We start from the raw sequence: 7,192 nt of genomic DNA on the forward strand, positions 1-7,192 counted from the left end.
TGGAATGTGGCAGGTGCATTTGTGAGACCAAATGGCATAACCCTGTATGCAAAACAACCCCATGGAGTGATAAAAGTGGTTTTTAGCTGATCTTCCAAGGCTATGCGTATTTGAAAGTATCCAGAATAACCATCATAGATGGTATAGCATTCAAAACCCGCTACTTCATTCAGAATTTCATCCAAGAAAGGGAGAGGAAAGTGGTCTCTCTTTGTAGCTGCATTTAGTGGTTTGTAGTCAACACAGACCCTCCACTTACCATTCTTTTTAGGCTTCACCACTACGGGTGACACCCATTCTGAGTTTTCTACAGGATAGATGAATCCCGCCTCCAGCAGTTTCCTTACCTCAGCCAAGAGTGCCTTTTCTTGTATGACCCCCAATCGTCGTAGCTTTTGCACAACTGGTTTTACCCCTTCCTTCAGCTTAATATGATGTTCCACCACTGTAATGCCTGTGATTCTTTCATAGTTGTCAATGAACAGGTTAGGAAATCCCATCAACATTTGCAAAAAACTATCTTTCTCCTCAAGTGTTAATTCCGTAGACAACATACCCTTCAACCTACTTCCTCCTAGGCCAGGTGATTTGCTCTCCTCTTCATTGGGTTGCCCTTTTGGTGATGGATCACTAGTTGTGCTTACCCTTTGTGGATCCTTCATAATGATACCCATCACATCAATGGAACTATCACTTTCATCGGTGGATGTGGTCTCCTCCTCATAACTGGAAGATTCGCTAGTGCTTTCATCTGCCGATGTTTCCAGATTCATTTGCTTCTGCTTGCCAATCCTCATGTCGTAGTAGATTGTCTCCCCTTTCTTACCGGTCATGCGTAGAAGGCCAGTACCCCAGTCCTGTTTTGCCTTCATGGCCATCAACCATGGCCTTCCCAAAATTAGTGGATAGCCCTCCCCTTTAGTAGGCATTACAAAAACATCTACCTCTACCTCAGTGTTGAAAGCTTTGATTTTCACGGCACTTACCACACCCACACACTTTACTTTTGCGTTGTTTGCCATCTTTGCCTTGCATGGAGAAGGCCTGTCAACCTCGAGCCCTAATCAAAGCATCATAGCTTCGCTTATTACACAGATTTGTTCACCTCCATCAATGTAGGTGTTTCCAACCCTCTTTCCTTTTATGTTTACGTCGACAATTGGAAGGATGTCATCCATGTTGCATCCCGAAATTGCTCCGGCTACCTTTGTTTTGGAGCGTTTTGTACTTACCATTTTAGACCATTGTCGCCTTGCTTTTGGTGCAAGATGTAGCAGCTGTGGCCATGTAATCTTCGGTCCTTGCTCTGCCACATCCAATGTTAGATCATAGGGCTTAGAACTTTCCCCTAGCTGGAAGTCGGTGATGCCCAATTTCCGTCGTGGCCTGGATGGCCTCTTGCTAGTTTCTCCTCTCATGCTTCTCTCATCATCTGATTCTGTAGCTTTGTCCCTCCTAGATCTTTTCACAGTCATGGCTTCAAGTGGTTCTAAAAAGGTTACCTTCTCCTTACCCTTGTCCCTCTCCTTTGCTCGGGGTGGATCCACTACTATGGCTTTTCCTTTCTCTTCTAACCTTATGATGTTTACAGGGCGATCAGGTGGTGGGGCTGGTGGAAGACGTGGGATGGATGCTTGTAGTGGTGTCTGGGGTGGACGTAGAATTTGTGTTGGTGGGGGTGGTGCTCGGGGTGGGGGTGTTCTTTCTCTAGGGGGTGACAATTGGTTCCTCCTACCTCCTCTATTATAGTTTTGTCGTGGTTTGGGACAGTAGTACATACCGTGACCGTCTTCTCCACAGTTGTAGCAATGATACTCCCTGTTTTGTCATCGTGCTCTTCCAGGGTCTTGATCTCTTTCTTGACTCCTCCTTGTTGTATTAAGTGGACAGACAAATTCTGCAGTTGGTCAGTAATATGGGCCAACATATCTTGTTGGTCATCTCTTACCTCAAGAGACGGTGGTGGTGGTGGAATGGTGGTTGTCGTAGTTGCTGGTCGACGCGATGTTCCTGATTCTATTGACTCGGTTTCTTTGGCTTTCATTCGCAGCTTCTTGTCTTTAAGGCGAGCAATCTCAATGGCTAACTCGTACGTAGCCGGGAATCTACCTTTCACCTTCTCCTTGAGAAGCGGCCATAATCCATGCGTGAACCGATCTTTTTTTAGGAAATCGGGTGCAGCTTCCCCCCTAGCCAGTGACTCAACCCACCGTTCCCACAGATCCACAAATTTGGACTCATAGGTGGCATATTCTAAATGACCCTCCTGCTTCAAGTCTCTCAACTTGTCCCACAACTTTTCTGAAGTGGTACCTCCCCCAAAGCGCCTCTTAAAAGCGGTTTTTAAGGGTTCCCAGTCATCCTTGGTTGCTTGTGAAAGTGCATTGTACCATGATCTAGCTTCTAGCTTCATGAGATGCTTAAAGATTCTAACCCGGGATTCATCCGTATCTTTGTTGCTCACTACACATGCTACTTCAAAGTCATCTAGGAAGTCTGTTACCAAATCCTCCCCCTTCTTTCCTTTAAATGTTGGAAATGCTACACTTGCCATGATTACTGAGAGAGAGCTAAAAAGACACACTGCTTAACTTGCAAAAGCTTTTTTCTTCTTTACAAGGAGGCGTGTATACCCTCTTATACTAGGACATAGATTAAAACTTCAAACGGTACATTGCCTTGTACCAAAGGTAAGACAAATGGTTGACCTGATGCCAGAACCTCCAAAAACCGCTCCCCACTCGGCATGGTGTCAATGACGTGCTGGTAGTGAGCCTTCAAATCCAGTATTACCTTGATTGAGCGTACACGTGTTGGTATGTGTGATCTGTCTTGAGGTAGGTTGTACTGATTCATGTGAAGCTTAGAGGTGTTTAGTCACTGTCCAAGCTTGTGGGAGAGGGTGGTGTTCTTTCCTGAAACAAACTCAGTAGATCCCTAGTTTCTCTAGTGAGAGTGTGAGCCAATGCTTCCGTTATCTGTGCTGCAGCATCATGTGCGACTTGAAAACTGAATGTGATAATTACCTCGGTGACTTGAGTTACCCGATTCTCAAAGTAGAATAGTGTTGATTCTCTATTGTGTAGAGCTCCTTCCATTTTGTTGTTGTGGGTTGGTTGTAGGTTGCGGACATGGTTTCGACCTTCTCCTTCTTCTTCTTGGCACTTGGCCTATGTATATCCACTGGTTTTGGCGTGTTGGTTGACTCTCCCACTGCAAATCGATTACCGTTACGCCTGGCACACGAGCTTCGATGGAGATGCGGAGTTTCTCCTTCTGTCGTCCAATTAGCAAATCCTGCTAGCCATTCATCCATTCACAATAGTTTAAGGGTTTCAGTCTTGTAAACTGAAGGGTTTCATGAAAAGATCCTCAGTGGGGGCACCAAATGACGGGAGCAAAGCGAACCCCGAACCCCGACGGCCTCTAAAACACCGGGGACCGAATGGCGCGCCTCGAGCCTGTCATGGTAAAGCAAACAGGGGGCACCACCTAGCTTCAGCGGCTAGGACGCAAACAACACACCACCATAACAAAGTTTTCATCCAAGAGAGATGGATGCTTGGGAGTAATGATGAAAAGGAAAGGGAATGAGATCAAGTGAGAGAGAGAGAGAGAGAGTGAGAGAGAGGGAGGGGGTATAGCGTCTTAGTACTTAGGCATCACAAAAGGATGGCGAATCCGCACACCCTTCACACATACACAAGCTCACTCCAAAACACAAGACTAGGTGGCGATTCCGCACACCTCACATGGGCAAAACATTGCAAGAAAACATACTCACAAAACCTCAAGCTTTATTTAGAGAATTAGGCGATGAAATGGGGAGCATAGGGTAGGGGAATGAGAAGGGAGAGAGTGGTAGAGCACATGGCGGATAGGTGGGAGTTGATGGCGAAGACTCGCACGAGGATTATGTCCATCATCCTTCATTTAGTTGCCCTTCATCTTCCATAGCCAAGGGTGTAGAGGTCATGCTCAAGACAAGCATGGTGATTGCGGTGATGGTGATGGTGTGGGTGTGTGTGTGTGTGTACTAGGCACACACAGTGCATAGTGTGTTCTTTGGTGATGTTGTGTGTTTTTGTGTGATGGTGACCCCTCTTTATATAGGGGAGGAGGGGGGGAGAAATTCTAGAATTTAGAAATGAAGAAATCATTATCTACATAGGCCATGTGACTGTGGGCCCCACTTGTCTGGCTGTGTGTATATGTGCCAAAACAGCAGTCTCATGAGAGAGAGACTAAGAGAGAGAGATGGGTTGATGAAAAAAAAGTGAGAGGTGACATGGAGAATAAAGTAATTACAAGAGGGGAGAGAGGGGAGTGTGCTCAGAGGTGAATCTGTGTGCAGATGTGTGTGAACACAAGAAAAATCAGGTAACCACCGGGTGGGGATGGGTCTGTGGGCACCTTTTTCAGTGAAACTGAGTGTGTGTGAGTGTGGGGGAGGTTATTTAGCTACAAGACAAGAGACATGGCGCCCTTTAGAGAGAGGGGGGGGTATTTGGGTCATGGAATATGATAGGAGAGAGAAAGAGGGGGTGGGGTATACTATTTTGGAAGATAAGGTAAGTTGCATGTGAGTTGGTGCATTATTGGTGAGTTATAATGCATTATTGGTGAGAGGTGGGGTAGCTTGAGGGGAGAGAGAAAGGAGAAAGGACAAGGGGAAGAGAGAGGGGGTTGACCTTTTGAGTGGAGGAGAGGAAAAGGGACACCCGGCGGGGCAACAATGAAGAATAAAGGAGGCAAGGTGGGGATGGGCTACCCCGCAGGCATGAGGTGGCCTATTTTATCTTTCTTATATATTTACATAATCATACTTTATTTTTTTCTTACTTTTTTCCAATGCTTTTTATCACTCTCTCCCTAAGAGGGGGTTTTCATGGGGTGGGGACGAGAGAAGAGGGGTATGGGAGTTTGGCTTGTGAAAAGCCCCCATCATTAGCCCTCCCCTTTTGGCTAGAGGCACTCATGTCTCTAGCTCATCTGTTTGATCATTATCGTCGGAGGTGGCGGCTGATGGTGTGTCCTCATCTGGAATGTCAATAGGTGGAGCCTGGTCAAATCGAAGAAAATAAGGTTTAAGTCGCCAACCATTTACCCTGGTTTTATGAAGTTTTCCATCAGCCTCCATAAGCTGGTAGCTTCCATTGGCATACTTTTTCCTGATGATGAAAGGGCCTTCCCATCGGAGTAGGAGTTTCTTATCCTTGCACGTGTCGAAGCGATTGTCGTAGCGGAGCACCAACATTCCTTTCTTCAATTCGTTTTTCCGGAGATGCTCGTTAAAGCTAAGCCGTCTATGCTCTGCTTGTGCTGCATAATAATTTATTGCTTCTTCTCTGTCTAGCTGCAGTCTTTCCAAGTTGATGATGTGATCTCTCAAATGCATGCTGCGCTGTTGAAGCTGGCTTGCCATTACTCTGAGAATTTGTAGTTGCACTTCAATGGGCAAGATTGCTTCCTTACCAAATACTAGATGATACGGTGTGAATCCCAAGGATGTACGAAATGAAGTTCTGTAGGCCCATAAAGCTGGTAGTAGATACTTATCCCAGTCTCCAGGATGATTGTTTACCTGCTTGGTAATAATTTTAGAAACCATTCCATTTTCCTTTTCAACTAGGCCATTACATTGAGGGTAATATGGTGAAGAGAGCCTCCTTGTAATGCCCAGTTTCTGCATTAATTCTCCTACCAAGTCTGCTCTGAAACCTGGCCCTCTATCAGAGATGATCTCTAAAGGTGTGCCAAACCTACAGCATATGTGCTCATAGATAAATTTAGCTACCTCTACCACTGTGATTCTAGTGCTGGCTGTAGCCTCTGCCCATCTAGTCATGTAGTCGACCCCCATGATAATGTAGAATTTTCCTGAGTTGGCCCTAGGTAATGGCCCAATGGCATCGATACCCCATTTTTCAAATGGGCCATATGAGAGAATAGGTGTTCGTGGTTCAGGCATAAGTGACCTAGTGCCGGCCTTTTGACACAACTTACATGTTTTGCACCAGTGGTGTACATCACGGTTGAGGCTAGGCCATATGAAGCCTGCTTGCAAGATTTTCCTACTTGTTATGTCTAGGGCAAAGTGACCACCACAAACCCCGTCATGACAGCTAGCAATTACTTCCGTGATTTCCTTAGAGAGAGGGACCTTCCTGAGTATTTGGTCCTTACCCTTACAGTACAAACCGTCATTGATGAGTCGATACCTTGTGGCCTTCCGCGTTAGCCATTGCTTCTGTCCCTTTGTTAAATCTGATGGGCATTCCCCTGTTTCCAAAAAATGCATGATGTCAGGCAAGGCATCACTTCCTTGAAATAGAGGGAGCTTTAGTTTTATTGCTCCAACCACCACTTCCTGTAGTCTTTCACTTGCTAGGGCATCTGCTTCTTGGTTTTGAGCCCTTGGGATATGGTGTATTTGAACTTCTTCAAACTTACCCAACAAGGTTTTTACACCACTTAAGTGAGTCCTTAAACTAGGATTCTTGCATGTCCATGCTCCATTTACTTGCCTTACCAGAAGTAGAGCATCCCCAAATACATTAAGGCGTTGTACACCTTGCGAGACGCACCATTGTAGACCCTTGGTTAGTGCTGCATACTCAGCTTCATTGTTAGAATGTGAATCTAACAATTGGCCCAACAAAAATACCTTTGTCCCTTTGTCATCAAAGACCACTATGCCTGCAGCTGCTTTGTCGGACGCTCGCTTGTAGGCTCCATCAAAGTAGAGAGAGTATGCTCCTTCTACCATCGGTGGTACTGGAGGTAATCGGACTTCTCCTTCCTTAGATTGCTTCTCCTTCCTTTCAAAGACTTGGTAGGTCATGAGTCCCCCCAAACTTGCCCTTGTCGTGCTTTCTACTTGTACCGTGTAGTCAAACTCTTGCAGACGAACTAGCCATTTAGTAATTCTAGCAGACACATCCATGTGTTGTACAACATAGGGAAATATTTCATCCGTGGTTAGAATCACAAATTTCTTAGGCAACAAATATGACCTAAACTTTGTAGTTGCAAATCTAAGAGCTAGGACTAAGTGTTCCACATGGGTGAAACCTTTCTCTCCTGCTGTCATCATTCGACTAGAGAAGTAGATTGGCCTCATGAAAGATGTCGTCGTATCCTTTTGGAGTAGCACAGCCCCCAATGAGTCATCACCAACACTTGAGGTGAC

This window comes from Adiantum capillus-veneris, chromosome 9 (assembly GCF_014529385.1).
Source record: "Adiantum capillus-veneris isolate H3 chromosome 9, ASM1452938v2, whole genome shotgun sequence".
NCBI classification, from domain to species: domain Eukaryota; kingdom Viridiplantae; phylum Streptophyta; class Polypodiopsida; order Polypodiales; family Pteridaceae; genus Adiantum; species Adiantum capillus-veneris.